This window comes from Schistocerca serialis, chromosome 2 (genome assembly GCF_023864345.2).
Source record: "Schistocerca serialis cubense isolate TAMUIC-IGC-003099 chromosome 2, iqSchSeri2.2, whole genome shotgun sequence".
NCBI lineage: Eukaryota > Metazoa > Arthropoda > Insecta > Orthoptera > Acrididae > Schistocerca > Schistocerca serialis.
Genome location: NC_064639.1, coordinates 531,047,888 through 531,063,372, shown reverse-complemented (window position 1 = coordinate 531,063,372; position 15,485 = coordinate 531,047,888). Strand labels below are relative to the sequence as shown.

General features: G+C 47.2%; 1 protein-coding gene across 13 annotated transcripts in view; it reads left to right on the top strand.

The window, feature by feature from the left end:
- Positions 1–15,485, top strand: part of LOC126457505 (protein muscleblind-like) — a 611,133-nt gene that overhangs the window by 434,407 nt on the left and 161,241 nt on the right. The window lies entirely within an intron of this gene.

Below are 15,485 nucleotides of genomic sequence, written 5' to 3'. Positions count from 1 at the left end.
CGAGTAGTATATGTCCGACTACGTATCTCAGAATTTCGGCAGACCATGCGTTTGCATACGACGAAAAAACTATAAACAAGCACCGTTTTGATCATTTTATTCCTCAGGAAGCGTTTCGGAGAATAATTTAGGTCTTCAATTGCTGCATCACCTCTAGTCCATGTGCGTTACTCTGACACTTAAAAGAATGCTTTAAATTCTGAAATAATGAAGATATTGTATGTTTTTATCCAAACATCGTGTTTATAAATGGAGAGAATTGGAAAATTTAAATACCTGTTAAATGGTGTCTTCAGTGGTTTTTTTGTACATCTACGAAATGACTGCATTAAAAATCTTTCAGAATTTATTTCGAACACTAGCTCTGGAAATGTTGTGTGCCAATTTACCAGAATGCAGTGTATCTTCCCCATGTCAGTTTGCTGAACATCTGTATCTCTCGTAGTGACTAAATTAAGGAATCGTAGTCCGAGCGAGGTGGTGCAGTGGTTACCACACTGGACTCGCATTCGGGAGGACGACGTTACAATCTCGCGTCGGGCCATCCTGATATGGGTTTGCTGTGATTTCCCTAAATCGCTTCAAGCAAATGCTGGGATGGTTCCTCTGACAGGGCGCGGCCGACTTCCTTCCCCATCCTTCCCTAATCCGATGAGACCGATGATCTCATTGTCTGGTCTCTTCCCCCAGATCAACGCCAACTCAAGGAATCGTAAATTTCAGGGCATATATGATTTCGTTGTATCTTTCTATTTAGAGACCGTTGAAAAGATGCTGCTGATAAAGAGTTTTCACGACTAAGTGAAACGTAGTTGTAAAGGTTCCCTTCGTAGATTCGCTATGTCCAACTATTATCTGTAGTCTACACCTTCTTTTGTTAACATTAGTCTTGTGGCGCTAGGCGTCCGTGAACTACTAAATTTGGCTGCAACGATTTTGAAGCGATGCTCACACAATATTATTTATCGGCTAAATCGGTTTCGACACGTTTGTAATTTTCAATAGTCTTACTTGTTAGCCGATGGCTGCGTCACAACTTAGTAGGAATTATAGTCTCCTCAAGGTTCCTATTACACTCCTCTAGTAGGAGCCATGGAGATGCTCACTCATAGTGCGCTCTTGCGTTCTGACGCAGCCACTGGCTAAAAAGTAGTATGGGCTATTGAAATCGATTGACGTTTGGAACCGGTGTTGCCAGTAAACAATACCGTTTGAGCACTGACTCAAAACTTTTGAAGTCAAAATGCAGTCTAGCTATTCTTACTTCAGTAACGAAGTTAGTACATAAAACCAGTCGGCTATTTGTCATTGGTTATGGTTTTATGTCAGTAGTTAACAAAAACTGTATCGTTTTCCCGTTAAGAACGTAGATGATTTCTTGTCAACTGAGAGGTCTGCAAAGGTTATGTCGCCAAATTCGTAAAAAATTGTTATTTTGGCGTTAGTTGGTCCGTTTTCTATGTGAAATAGAAATGTTGTGCCTTAAGTGTAAATAGACCCTAAGACAAAAAAACTGTGCAAATTGGTCGCAAACTGATATTCGTACAGATATCGACGGTAAATGCAAAATTGTACACTTTGGCGGCCCGTGAATGAATGTGTGACGCTGCAGCGCAATTTCACCGCTCCACTGGCAAGAACAGTGAACAGGGGAGACGTGGATACCAGGGCATAAAGTCTTTGCGAATTTCTTTCCACGTACTCTGCTGGACGGTAACTGTGCGTCGCAGACAGGCGCGTAAACGATATACGCAGGTGCCAGCATTAGAGAGAGGACGTATAGTTGGGCTCAAAGAAGCCGACTGGAGTAACCGGTGAAACCTCCGACAGTTCTGTAGGAGGGATGCCACTATTCGACGATGTTGACAGGAATGGGTGAACCAGGCCACACTAATCGTCAAGAAGAAAGCGACCCACCTAGAGAGACGCCAGAGGGGCACTCAGAGCCGCGGACTCATCATTACCACCGATTCGACTTGAAACTGGTGCTTCAGTGACCACAAGGACCATTAATGGGCGTCTCACAGAAAGGGGGTTGAGCTCACGGTGCCTCTTACGCCGCTAGCATTGACTTCTGTACACCAACAAGCCCGTTTGCTGTGATGTCGAGCACATTCTACCTGGAATACCATTGACTGGAGCAGAACTGTCTGGTGAGTGATGAGTTCCGCTTCGATCTGAGCCCCGATGAACAGCTAAGATGCTCCAGACGGCGGTGGGATACCAACTTGTCCACCATACTGCCCGACAACCAGGATAATAGTCTGCAAAGCCATTTCCTATCATAGCGGTACCCCTTTGGTTTTATTCTGCAGCATCCTTACAGCAGAGGCTATTATGTAGCCGATTTCTTCTACACACCAAGAGGGTAGACGAGGTTAACATCTTAGTCTGATGGACGAATTACTAAAACTGTGTCGCAGGATTTCACTCCACGAAACACTGAAGTATTTGCGCAAAGCGTGACATACTCACCTCTTCTCTCCCTGCCGGACAAATAATGGTGCTATAGATTTCTTCCATCACTTGGAGAACCAGGTACCTGCAGGTCAAGTGCTAACGCAGTCAGATGTTGCTTTGAACTGTAGAGTGCCCGCGTCTTACTCTGCAGTTAAGCTAGTTACTAGTGCGTAGCGCGCGGCGATGCTCCTCTGTCATCGGCAAACGCGATGCAGCGACTTTGCACCACGAGGGAGCCAGCAGCGATAAGGGTTTAATTCCAGTTGTGTCACGTGGCGCGTAGTCCATTAGGGCGCAGATCAGCGCGGAATGAAGACAGATACGGCGTGCCGCCAGGTAAATCCGAGGCCGATCGCTGTGGGCCGTATAGGTTTAGCGCGGAGCGGCCATAAATACAGGCAGCGGGGAATTGTTGTGTCAGAAATTGGAGCGGTGGCGGCGGCGGCGACCATCAGCGGCGGCGTTAATTTGTCGCCAGTCGCGTCGCCCCCGCGCTGCGAGCGCCAGCCAGCGTCGCCGTAATTAATGGCCGGCGCCATGTCACGCCCTCGCCCTCTCTTACCGGACAACGCAGTAATTCTCCCCGCGCCAGCTTGCCGCCTCTTCCACGCTTTCCTCCCCTGTTCGCCTCTTACACTGCATCCACAAATACGCGCTCCTGCATATTCGGTTCCCTCTTTTTTTTCGCACGCGCTTCCACTATCCCATTCCGCCGCAGAGTCGGTGACCCCTCCTTGCCCCCACCCCGTCTTTTTCTCCCATGTCCTTGTTCGATAACCCCTCAGGCTCGTCCTACGCCACCCTAGCTATTTTTATCGCACATAAATTATATTTTGCCGTGTATCTTACAACGGTGTCCGTAGTCTGTCTGCCCTGTTTGTGTTCAGGAAAGTATGGCGCTGGTATCTCGTAATGGCAAAGGACACCTCAAGAGCGAGTACAAGTGCCGCTGAATCTAGTAGCGGTAATTTTGCAGTTAAACCCAACAATGGCATAGTAAGAGACGGAGACCTGACGAGTAATATAACTCGTTCAAAGAACTGCATTTCAGTTTGCGTGGGATGGTATGTATATCCTTCCGTCCCTCCTCAAATTCTTAATATAAGGGGCTATCTCAAAGTTTCCATTCGAAGACCATACAGTCCAAACTCGGTATGCCAATCAGGAAAAATCGACGTGAGTATTGAGTCAAACGTACCACTGACGCACCAGGTTGAAGATACCTTTGGTAAAACATCGTGTCGTGCTGTGTGAAAAAGTCCGTAACCACGTGCTGCACATCCTCAACCTACAGGAATCGTCGACCCTTCAAGGAGCTTTTTAAGGAACCGAAGGCGTGATAATCGCATGGGGAGACATTCACGACTGTAGGTCGGTTGCTCGAATGTCTCCCATTTGAGTTGGCGTAACTTCTACATTACGGCATCTGTTACATGAGTACGTGCGTCTTGTGTTGAATTGCGACCAGCACGGAACTTGGCGCACCATTTCACTGGAACCGCGTGACCGCTACGGTCGCAGGTTCGAATCCTGCCTCGGGCATGGGTGTGTGTGTTGTCCTTAAGTTAGTTAGGTTTAAGTAGTTCTAAGTTGTAGGCGACTGATGGCCTCAGATGTTAAGTCCCATAGTGCTCAGAGCCATTTGAATCACCATTTCACAACGGTGGCTTTCGACAGAAATGCTGCCCCACACACATTCTTCATTCTCCGTTAGATATCTACGGGTGTTTGTCCTTCGGCAGCCAAGAAAGGAATAACAAACAGCACGTTGCCCTGTTTGGACGCATTTGGTAAAAACGTCACCATTGTTCACATTTCCGCATTTGCCGCACGCACGTCGGAAAGACACGAATGCCACACTAATCCCTTGCCTACATGTCAGTGCTTATATACCCGCATGGAAGACGCACTACGTTGCATATACAATACAGCAACGCCCTCAAACGAAAACTTTTTGATCGCCCGCTATAGCTATTTTAATATGCATTATATCAAATGCCGTTCACAATAACGTATATACGCTGTCTCATTTAACTTAGCTACCCCAGATAATTCCTTACCCGGAATCAAAATAAAGAACATACCAACAGTAGCAATTGTTGTTTTGCTACCAAGGGGACATTAACCAACAAAATTTAATTTCTTGTAACTTTGTTCGTTACGGAGATACATTATTTTTAAACAGAGCACTGTATTTTTTATTTGGTAGTCCACTTCCTCTCCTCAAATATAGGAATTAACATGTAACATAGTAGTTGGTGTAGGTACGTTCCAATTCGTTTGGTGTCTTTGACAGAATTACGGTGCCATCGGCTGTTATTACAAACGTAACACAAAACTGTCTTTGTAGGTACCTGGGATAAACTAAGTCGTCCTTATGCTGTAATTGGCAGCAAACAAATGGAAACACAAGGAAAATGTACACCTGTCATTCAGTTGAACGTTTTTATAAGCACAATCTCCTCTGCCGAAAGGATGGTAGAAATGCTGTTCGTCTGTGGACAATGTAAGTTAGCAGAACTGTAATTGCAATAATTGAAACTTTCTAATTAAAACTGTGTGTCGGACCGAGAGTCAAACCTTGGCTATCTTTGCTAGATAGTTTTCATCTGCGGGGAAGTTTCAAAGCAGCGCACACTTCGCCACAGAGTAAAAATTCATTCTCAAATTTCAACAATGATTTCTTGTTTACAATATGGGCACATGTATGTCAAATAGTATACTAGCATTTCTACCTTCTCTTCGTTGGTGTAGGTACGTTCCAATTAGTTCTCTGTGTTGACAGAATTACAGCGCCATCGGCATACCTCAACGTTTTTATTTCCTTCCCGTTGCAAATGATGGGTAGCGGCAGACAACACAGGGGCTCAGGGGCTCAAGGGGTTAAAATGGAACTTGGATGAAATTTGAGCACAATTATAAACGTAGTTCATCGAAAAATTTCGATTTCAAACAAATTTTATACTAACTACGATAAGATTCCGTACTGAATACGTTGGCTGCTCGTAATCACAATTGCTTGTTTCGCTCGAACCTTAAAGCCCACCCTGGCCGTAACGCAAGTATTGCTAAGTATTATTACACTACTGGCCATTAAAATTGTTACACCACGAAGATGACGTGCTACAGACGCGAAATTTAACCGACAGGAAGAAGATGCTGTGATATGCAAATGATTAGCTTTTCAGAGCATTCACACAAGATTCGCGCCGGTGGCGACACCTACAAAGTGCTGACATGAGGAAAGTTTCCAACCGAAATCTCATACACAAATGGCAGTTGACCAGTGTTGCCTGGTGAAATGTTGTTGTGGTGCCTCGTGTAAGGAGGAGAAATGCGTACCATCACATTTCCGACTTTGATAAAGGTCGGATTGTAGCCTATCGCGATTGCGGTTTATCGTATCGCGACATTGCTGCTCGCGTTGGTCGAGATCCAATGACTGTTAGCAGAATATGGAATCCGTGGGTTCAGGAGGGTAATACGGAACGCCGTGCTGGATCCCAACGGCCTTGTATAACTAGCAGTCGAGATGACAGGCATCTTATCCGCATGGCTGTAACGGATCGTGCAACCACGTCTCGATCCCTGAGTCAACAGATGGGGACGTTTGCAAGACAACAACGATCTGCACGAACAGTTCGACGACGTTTGCAGCAGGCATGGACATGGACTATCAGCTCGGAGGCCATGGCTGCGGTTACCCTTGACGCTGCATCACGGACAGGAGCTGCTGCGATGGTGTACTCAACGACGAACCTGGGTGCACGAATGGCAAAACGCCATTTTTTCGGATGAAGCCGGATTCTGTTTACAGAATCATGATGGTCGCATCCCTGTTTGGCTACATCGCGGTGAACGCACATTGGAAGCGTGTATTCGCCGTCGCCATACTGGCGTATCACCTGGCGTGATGGCATTGGGTGCCATTGGTTACACGTCTCGGTCACCTCTTGTTCCCATTGACGGCACTTTGAACAGTGGACGTTACATTTCAGATGTGTCACGACCCGTGGCTCTACCCTTCATTCAATCCCTGCGAAACCCTACATTTCAGCAGGATAATGCACGACCGCATGTTACAGGTCCTGTACGGGCCTTTCTGGATACAGAAAAAGTATCGTGTTGAACCTGCATGGGCAGTTGTACCTGTACACGCCATCCAAGCTCTGTTTGACTCAATGCCCACGCGTATCAAGGCCGTTATTACGGCCAGAGGTGGTTGTTCTGGGTACTGATTTCTCAGGATCTATGCACCGAAATTGCGTGAAAATGTAATCACACGTCAGTTCTAGTATAATATATTTGTCCAATGAATACCCGATTATCATCTGCATTTCTTCTTGGTGTAGCAATTTTAATGGCCAGTAGTGTAGAAGGTTCTCTTTAGAAGCCCCTTAGTGATCGCGGTGACTCCCGTTCACCGGTTTTAGTTCCGTTTACGAAACGGCACGGCTCTGTGTGTGTCCCGGGTGCCACGCTCCAGCAGCCGGAGGCTGTCCTGGCCATAATGACGCGGAGCGCGAAGGCCGTGCCGTGGGAGCGGAGCGCAGGGCGCAGCGAGTGGCTGTCCGTTATCAGATCCGCCGCCAGCCGACATTTTTACGGCGCCGCCGCCTTTTTTACGCTCTTTTTTTCGGCTGCTGTCGCAATTGGCGCACATTCCCCCTATAAATATTTTTTGTCACCAGATATGTAACCAGAAAACTTGGTGTTTTTTACGGCTGCGACGATAACGCTCTTGTTAACTGGTTTTACGAGCGCCGCACAGATATGGCAGGTATTCTTCGTCCCACTTGCAGATCGTCCGTCGTAAACATGGCGTTCCGCTTCCGCCATTAACGCCCGAAAACTTGGAGAGGCGTTGTAAATCAGCAGTGAGGGCTGAAAACGTACCTTTCGAGATTTTAGTAGGAGTAACGTGTGGCAGGCGCGCTGCCGCTGCGTTGCTTATTTGACGGTGACTTCGCGGAATTCTGCTCGCCTTTTCTTTTCCCCCAAGTTTATCAGCAAGAAATGTTAATTTCTTCGGAAGAAAGATTAGCGTTTCGGTAATTCCTGCACATGGACGTTATTTTAATTGAAACCTAACAGTATTAACATCGAATAATTTTCGACTTACACTTATTAATTGCACCACAGTAACAGCTGATTGTCGTTCTCCTGCTATTTCTATTAGGGCCCATGTCCGGTTTTTGACCCAAAATGTGCTAGCTAAAGCGTTTAATTTATATCAGTAAGAAAATTTTTTTTTACCCTTTTTGCGTCTGGGAAATTTCATATCTGCTGCCATTATATAAATGTTAAATTATTTTTGACTAACGAATTCGTTGGTAGTTCACCAATGACGTCGTGTATTTTTTCGTGTTGTTGTTTCTTTGCGCAATAGATGGCAGCCCTTTTTCTGATTTGTAGGTCCAACAGACAAACGCCCACTAATATAGTGGGGATGTCTGTAGATGTGCTGCTGATGAATCTATACCAGGTTATTACCATTCCTCGCTGTGCTTCCAGATCGCAGCAGCAGGTCTGACTAGCCGTAGGCTGTGCGCCCGAGCACTGACAGCATAGCTAAAAATTCCAACTGATATAGACCCTTGGTAAAGTCTAATTACATTCAGAGGGAAACGAAACCTCCTTTGTCCTATATCAATAATTTTATTCATTATGCGACATCTTTCCTCGCTGCTTATTCTGTTTGTGCCTGAAATTTCTAAGCAAACACCTAAATACCTGTTGACCACATGGCTTCGAATTATCATGATATTTCTACTAATCAAAGAATATCTAATAAGTCTTCCTTTACGTCATGTTGATTTTCGTGGCACTGTATTTAGTCGCACCTGGTTCCACTGCTCATACAAGATTACAACGTGTTTGCCGCATTTATTTACTACCTTCCCTAAACGCTCGACATTCTTCTGAGCGTGTGAACTTATACAAAAAGTTAATGTCGGACCAGTTCAGCTCAAGTAAGTGCTCACCGGACTTGCCGACGAGAGGTCGGTCACGTGGTTCGTGATTCGATTTCGGCTATCACTGAGTCCGCGCATCGTGCTGGTTAACTATCCTGCCGGTAGGGTTGCGCAGAACTTCCTTATTAGTCTCAGTTTCATCAGGGCAAATTTCATTAGTTAAAACTTGCGTCTTAATTATATCGGATGCCGGATGAGCATAGCAGGAGAAGGCGTACACATCATTAGGTATTCCCGCTGCGCCGCCTCCAGCGCCACAACTCAAAAAACAAACACGGCTACCAGGCACTGTTTTAAATTCTCACCGTCCGGAGATTTTACGTCCGCCGCATTTTTCTGTTCCGGCGCACGCCAGATACTGCGTTAGCAAGTCAGATTGCGTCCTGTCTTGGGGCTTTCTCTGTTGGTAATTGTCGCTAATCTCATTTCAGAACTCTGTTTCTACTTAACGTTTGTTACGGTGCGTCTAGATGTAGCCCAAGTTTTGTGTGAGACTTCCGCGAGTCGTATTTTAATCACTGACACACGCCAGTGACTGCTAGCTGCTAGACTCAAGTTGCCGCTGGCTGAAATGAGTAGTCGTGATGCCTGTTCGCCACAAAGAATGACTGCTATCTTTATTGTAAGGTTTTTGTCTGCTATCGGCTAACGGGTTGCTTCATTATGTGGTGCAACTGAAGTCAAAATTCTTTGTGAAGCACCTGTGCACATTCACCGAGGTCGGTTCAAGACGCTGACTGTGGAAGTTCGCAGGTTCCGTAAACACTTTCGTGGATATTGAAATGAGTTCATATACACACATCAAAAAAAGTTTTGCATCACTTCGGCTCTGAGAGTTCCGGGACGTGTACAGAAAATTGGAACAGAGATCAACATAAACATCATTTCTGCCCTTTTTGTTGCTCATGAAAACCACACATTGCATGTTGTACCACCATACAGCGAGACCTTCAGAGGTGGTGGTCCAGATTGCTGTATACACCGGTACCTCTAATACCTAGTAGCTCGTCGTCTTGCATTGATGCATGCCTGTATTCATCGTGGCATACTCTCCACAAGTTCATCAAGGCACTGTTGGTCCAGATTGTCCCACTCCTCAACAACGATTCGGCGTAGATCCCTCAGAGTGGTTGGTGGGCAACGTCGTTCATAACAGCCCTTTTCAATCTGTCCCAGGCATGTCTGGAGAGGATGCTGGTCACTCTAGTCGAGCGATGTCGTTATCCTGAAGCAAGTCATTTACAAGATGTGCAGGATGGGGGCGCGAATTGTCGTCCATGAAGATGAATGCCTCGCCAATATGCTGCCGATAAGGTTGCACTATCGGTCGAAGGATGACATTCACGTATCGTACAGCCGTTATGGCGCCTTCCATTACCACCAGCGGCGTACGTCGGCCCCACATAATTTCACCCCAAAACAGCAGGGAACCACCACCTTACTGCACTCACTGGACAATGAGTCTAAGGCGTTCAGCCTGACCGGGTTGCTTCCAAACAAATCTCCGACGATTGTCTGGTTGAAGGCGTATGCGACACTCATCGGTGAAGAGAACGTGATGCCAGTCCTGAGCGGTCCATTCGGTATGTTGCTGGACCCTTCTTTACCGCGCTGCATGGTGTCGTGGTTGCAAAGATGGACCTCGCCATGGACGTCGGAAGTGAAGTTGCGCATGATGCAGCCTATTGCGCACAGTTCGAGTCGTAACAAGACGTCCTGTGGCTGCACGAAAAGCATTATTCAACATGGTGGCGTTGCTGTCAGGGTTCCTCCGCGCCATAATAAAAAAATGGTTCAAATGGCTCTGAGCACTATGGGACTTAATTTCTGAGGTCATCAGTCCCCTAGAACTTAGAACTACTTAAACCTAACCAACCTAAGGACATCACACACATCCATGCCCGAGGCAGGATTCGAACCTGCGACCGTAGCGGTCGCGCGGTTCCGGGCTGTAGCGCCTAGAACCCTTCGGCCACCCCAGCCGGAGCGCCATAATCCGTAGGTAGCGGTCATCCACTGCAGTAGTAGCCCTTGGGCGGCCTGAGCGAGGTATGTCATCGACAGTTCCTGTCTCTCTCTGTCTCCTCCATGTCTGAACAACATCGCTTTGGTTGACTCCGAGACGCCTGGACACTTCCCTTTTTGAGAGCCCTTCCTGGTACAAAGTAACAATGCGAATGCGATCGAACCGCGGTATTGACAGTGTAGGCATGGTTGAACTACAGACAACACGAGCTGTATACCTCCTTCCTGGTGGAATGACTGGAACTGATCGGCTGTCGGTGCCCCTCCGTCTAATAGGTGCTGCTCATGCATGGTTGTTTACGTCTTTGGACGTGTTTAGTGACATCTCGGCGTAGTCAAAGGAAGTTTGTCTGTGATACAATATCCACAGTCAACGTCAATCTTCAGGATATACTAGGGCGCGCGGTTCAGGACTGAAGCGCCTAGAACCGCTCGGCCACAGCGGCCGGTGATATACCAGTGATATCAATCGATTTACCGGTTCATTTTAAGCGATTTCATTTCCCAGTGAAGGTCTCGTTTGCTTCAATAATAAACAGAGCTCAAGTTATGAGAGAGTGGGAGTGACGGGGGGGGGGGGGGGGGGGGAGGAGATGGACGGAGAAGAAAGCTGGGGCAGGAGGAGATGGAGACAGAGTGAGGTGGGAGAAGCAGACGGACAGAGAAAGGAGGGAGAAGGAGATTAGGACGTATATCAAGTTCCAATACACATTCAGCAATTGCGAAGCATTGCCGGGGTCGCTAGTAAAACGCAAAGTCGAAAAAAAAATACAAAGAAGAAGAAGATACACTGACACATAGTTATCACCGGATAGTTACGTCAAGAGAGATTCGCCACTACAATTCGCCGTCCTCGTGGTGCTACAGTGCGGACAGACCACAGACCAGTCTTCTGCTTGCCGTTCTCCTACACGAATTGGGTGGTCATCTGTTTAACGCGCTGGGCGCACCTACATTCCCATCATCAGATTTGCGCGAAGTTGTGAGTGATGGTACTTTACATACGTAGAAGGAATACGATAAATGGAGCATTCGTGCGAAACTTCACCTGCACCGCACCCGCGTAGGCGCCGAATTAGCATAAGGGAGGCGCTAGCAGCAGGCTTAAATCGGGGTGTTAGCGGCGTGCGTGGCCGAGGCGTGGGCGGCTGTCAGCGGCCGCTTCCGCGTCAGCGATAATGAGATATTGCCTGTCAGCCATAAGTCACGCGCGCACGCCACCGGCCGGCGCGTAATTGCTTACGGCGCGGGACAATGCGACGCGCCAGCCCGTCGCCCCCGGTCCTAGGTGCGTGCTCGCTACTCTTCCGATGTCTTCCGGGATCTGCACTTACGTTTTATCGCACGGATCGGAAAATCTGCTCAACGGTAATGAACGATGCAACGTCATTTACACGTGTCCGAGGCCCACGAGAAAGACAGTTGAGACCCGTAGTGGGTACCTTTTCATTGGCGTATTGATTTCCCGTGGGCCCTGCTGTCATTCGGAAATACTGTATGAATTTAGTCTGGATAATTTGAGCTCCGTGAGCTACGCTGCCTCAAGACATATAAACAGTTTCTAACTGTGATACTTGTCTTACTGTGTTAAATCTTTAACATAAGATTACAGCTCTTATGAATAGGTTATGGCAGCTTTTCATATTTTTAATTCGGTAAATAATAATGCGAAATATTGAAAATCATAATTTTCGTTGCCCCTGGGAACCGTTAGATAGCCAACCTCAGCTGTGACAGTGAACTATGAGCCACGAACCGGGATAGCTGTTAGTAATGCAGTTAGTTATTGTTTTTGTGTTAAGGACATACAGATTAGGTTGTGTACCGTGAGACGTCTGGCACGATCTGAAAGTAGCATGAAATGAGAAATTCAGTTTTTGATAACAAGTGAAGCAGTGTTTGTGAAAGCAAGTGATACGTTATTTGGATGCCAGATGTTCGAATTACTTACTGCAGTTACTATTCAGCATCTGCCGAGGACGCTCCTCTGTGTGAGGTGACTAGACCAGATCGACTCATAGTTGGGGCGAAGTGAATAATGGTGTTAACTGAACAGAGAGTGAAGTTAGGTAATGGTTTTGTTCGGCATCGTGGCCAGTTTTGTGAGCGACCACTTCCCGATTGAAGTACCGCATTTCAGTTGCTCTATTTGCAACAAGTGCTGCGGTATAGTGGCTCACCAACGTGGATAAAGGCCTGACTGATCCAATAATTGCAGGCTTTCTCCTGATTTATCTGAGAAAAACGATATTGGATTCATGGATCCGTCATTGATGCAAGCACTGTTTATTCTCGACCAAAATAACTTCCAGCGCAACCTGCGCCCAACAAATTTGTTTCAAATAAAAAAACTCATGAAATTTAGGTTGTTACATTGTGGAAAACTCTCGGAACAACGTTTAAAGGTTAACTTTAGCCACTGTGAAATAATCTCAGTTTGGTGTATTTTACAATTATTAGGGCTAGTTAAATGAAAACTGAACACGTGCATAACGGGGCCACGGAATGATTCCATTCGAAAGTAATAACGACATGTGTTCAGATATTTATCCTACAGGGAGAAGAGACCACCAATTCCTGTTTCATCGAACGCGGTCGCCCGCTGACGAATCCACAACCGCACTCATTCTTGCATTTCCTCGTCCGACTGAAACCGATATCCACACATCTCCTTCTTCAGGTCGTCAAAGATGTGAAAATCACACGGTGAAAGATTCGGGCTGTAAGGAGGATATTGCAGTGTTTCCAACCAAATCGCTGAAGAGTAACCTTCGTCCAGCCCGCCCGGCTAGCCGTGCGGTCTGACCCACTGCTTTCTGGATGGGAAGACGTACCGGTCCCCGGCACGAATCCGCCCGGCGGATTAGTGTCGAGGTCAGGTGTGCCGCTCAGTCTGTGGATGGTTTTTAAGGCGGTTTACCATCTGCCTCGGCGAATGCGGGCTGGTTTCCCTTATTCCGTCTCAGTTACACTAAGTCGGCAAACACTTTTTCCTGGAGCGAGTGCAGAAGTTTCGTGCCCATTATCGAAACCGCTTAATGACGAGGTTTTCTTCACCATCTTCGTCAAGATATTGATGTGAGAAGATATTCGGAACGTGGAACACTCTTCTGAGAATATTATCTTCCTTATCTTCCAGTCCCTGCAAATTTTTAATGTATTATGCGACAGCATTGTTACACAATCCACAGACATAGTCCATGACAGTCCCTATACACATTCGGAACGGTAAAAGTCCATTGCTTATCAGCAGGGCGACTGTTCAGTAATGAGTGTTTACAGAACACTATGCTGTCTTCTTGTGCACGAGGTGGATGTGTTCTGGGCAGTGAGTTTACACCTGAGTGCTACTCCAAGCTGCTTGTCCGTCCTCGTCCATTCAATGTGTTATTCGAAGAGGACAATATTTGGAATGTCCGCTGGGTACTTCATTGTAATCACCATTCCTGGGGATTTAGAGGTGTTAAATCCAACTCTTCAGTTTAAAGCCCACTGTTCCAAGTCGTGGGAAGTCTGTTGCAGTCGCCGCTGCTTGCCTCAGCCTCTCTCTTCCTGGTAAATAGAGCAGTATCGTCAGCATGCATGACCTTGCTAACACTTGGTGACGTGGGTAGGTCGGTCGTGTACGTCGTAAAGAGAGTGAGACCGAGCACACTTTCTTGTGAGACACCAGGTCTGGTTTCTCTTATAGTCGAGAGCCCGGTACGAGCACGGACTGCGAACGTTCTTCGATGGATATAGCTTGCGATGAGGTGGACGAAGCTTGGTGGAGGGCATTGAACAAATAACTTGTTCCACAGTCCCCCTACGCCATATACACTCGAAAGCCCTCGAAACATCAAGGAATATGACGCTACAATATTCCTTGTCACTGAATGCAAGGGTGGCCTCTTCTACAACGCGGAATATCTGCTGGGTGGTTGAAGGGTGTTGACAGAAACCAAATTGTTGTTGCAGCAACATTCCTTCCATTTGGAGCCGTCTAAAAATGGTTCAAATGGCTCTAAGCACTATGGGACTTAACAGCTGAGGTCATCAGTCCCCTAAGCTTAGAACTACTTAAACCTAACTAACCTAAGCACATCACACACATCCATGCCCGTGGCAGGATTCGAACCTGCGACCGTAGCAGCTGCGTGGTTCCGGACTGAAGCGCCTAGAACCGCTCGGCCACCACGGCCGGCTGGAGCCGGTCTGTTGAGGCAAGTAAGAAAAATACTCTCGAAGACCTTACTAGTCGGAAGTAGGCTAATAGGAAGCTAATCTGTAGGTTCTGCACAGTCTTTGCCTGCCTTCGCGATTGCCACAAAAATTGCACGCTTCTAAGCGTCAGCGTATTGTTTCTTCGCGATGACGTTATTGAAGGTCCGGATTATAAAGGAGTTTAGTGGAGGAGATGCTTGAGAGTCCTGCCATCAGTGTCATTGTGTCCTGCTGCTCTGTTGTTTGGTCGACATAGATGTGCAATCAGCTCTCGGTCACTTGTAGGCGTGATACCTTCTTCTTCGTTTTCGTCAGCAAGTAAGAACACGAGTCTGTCGTCGACCAGTTGCATGTACCGCTGGTTGACAGTTTGCTCTGTTGACCGGAAATTTCGCTCAGAGGCACACGCAAAGCGGGTGTGTAAACGAGCCTCTGTGGCGTGTTGAGTGACGGCAATCGCGAACATGAACATACGCACCACATCCCTCGGAGGCGTTTCTGGTCCGAGTGCAGCAAGCTTTTCCTCCCGTCGTTGAACTTTGTAAGCTGGAAACTCTCCGTCCGAACAGGCCTCGTAAGGCCCAGTGGAACCGACCGACCGCCGTGTCATCTTCTGGATGCGAATAAGGCCAACACACCGCTCTCCGGCCGTTGCCAGTTTTCGTGACCAGAGCTGCTATTTCTCAGTCAAGTAGCTCCTTAGTATTGGCCTCACAGAGGCTGAGTGCACCCCGCTTCCCAACAACACTCTGCAGGCCCGGACAGTGGCCCATTGAAATGCTAGCCAAGCCCAACAGTGCTTAACTTCGGTGATCGGGCTGG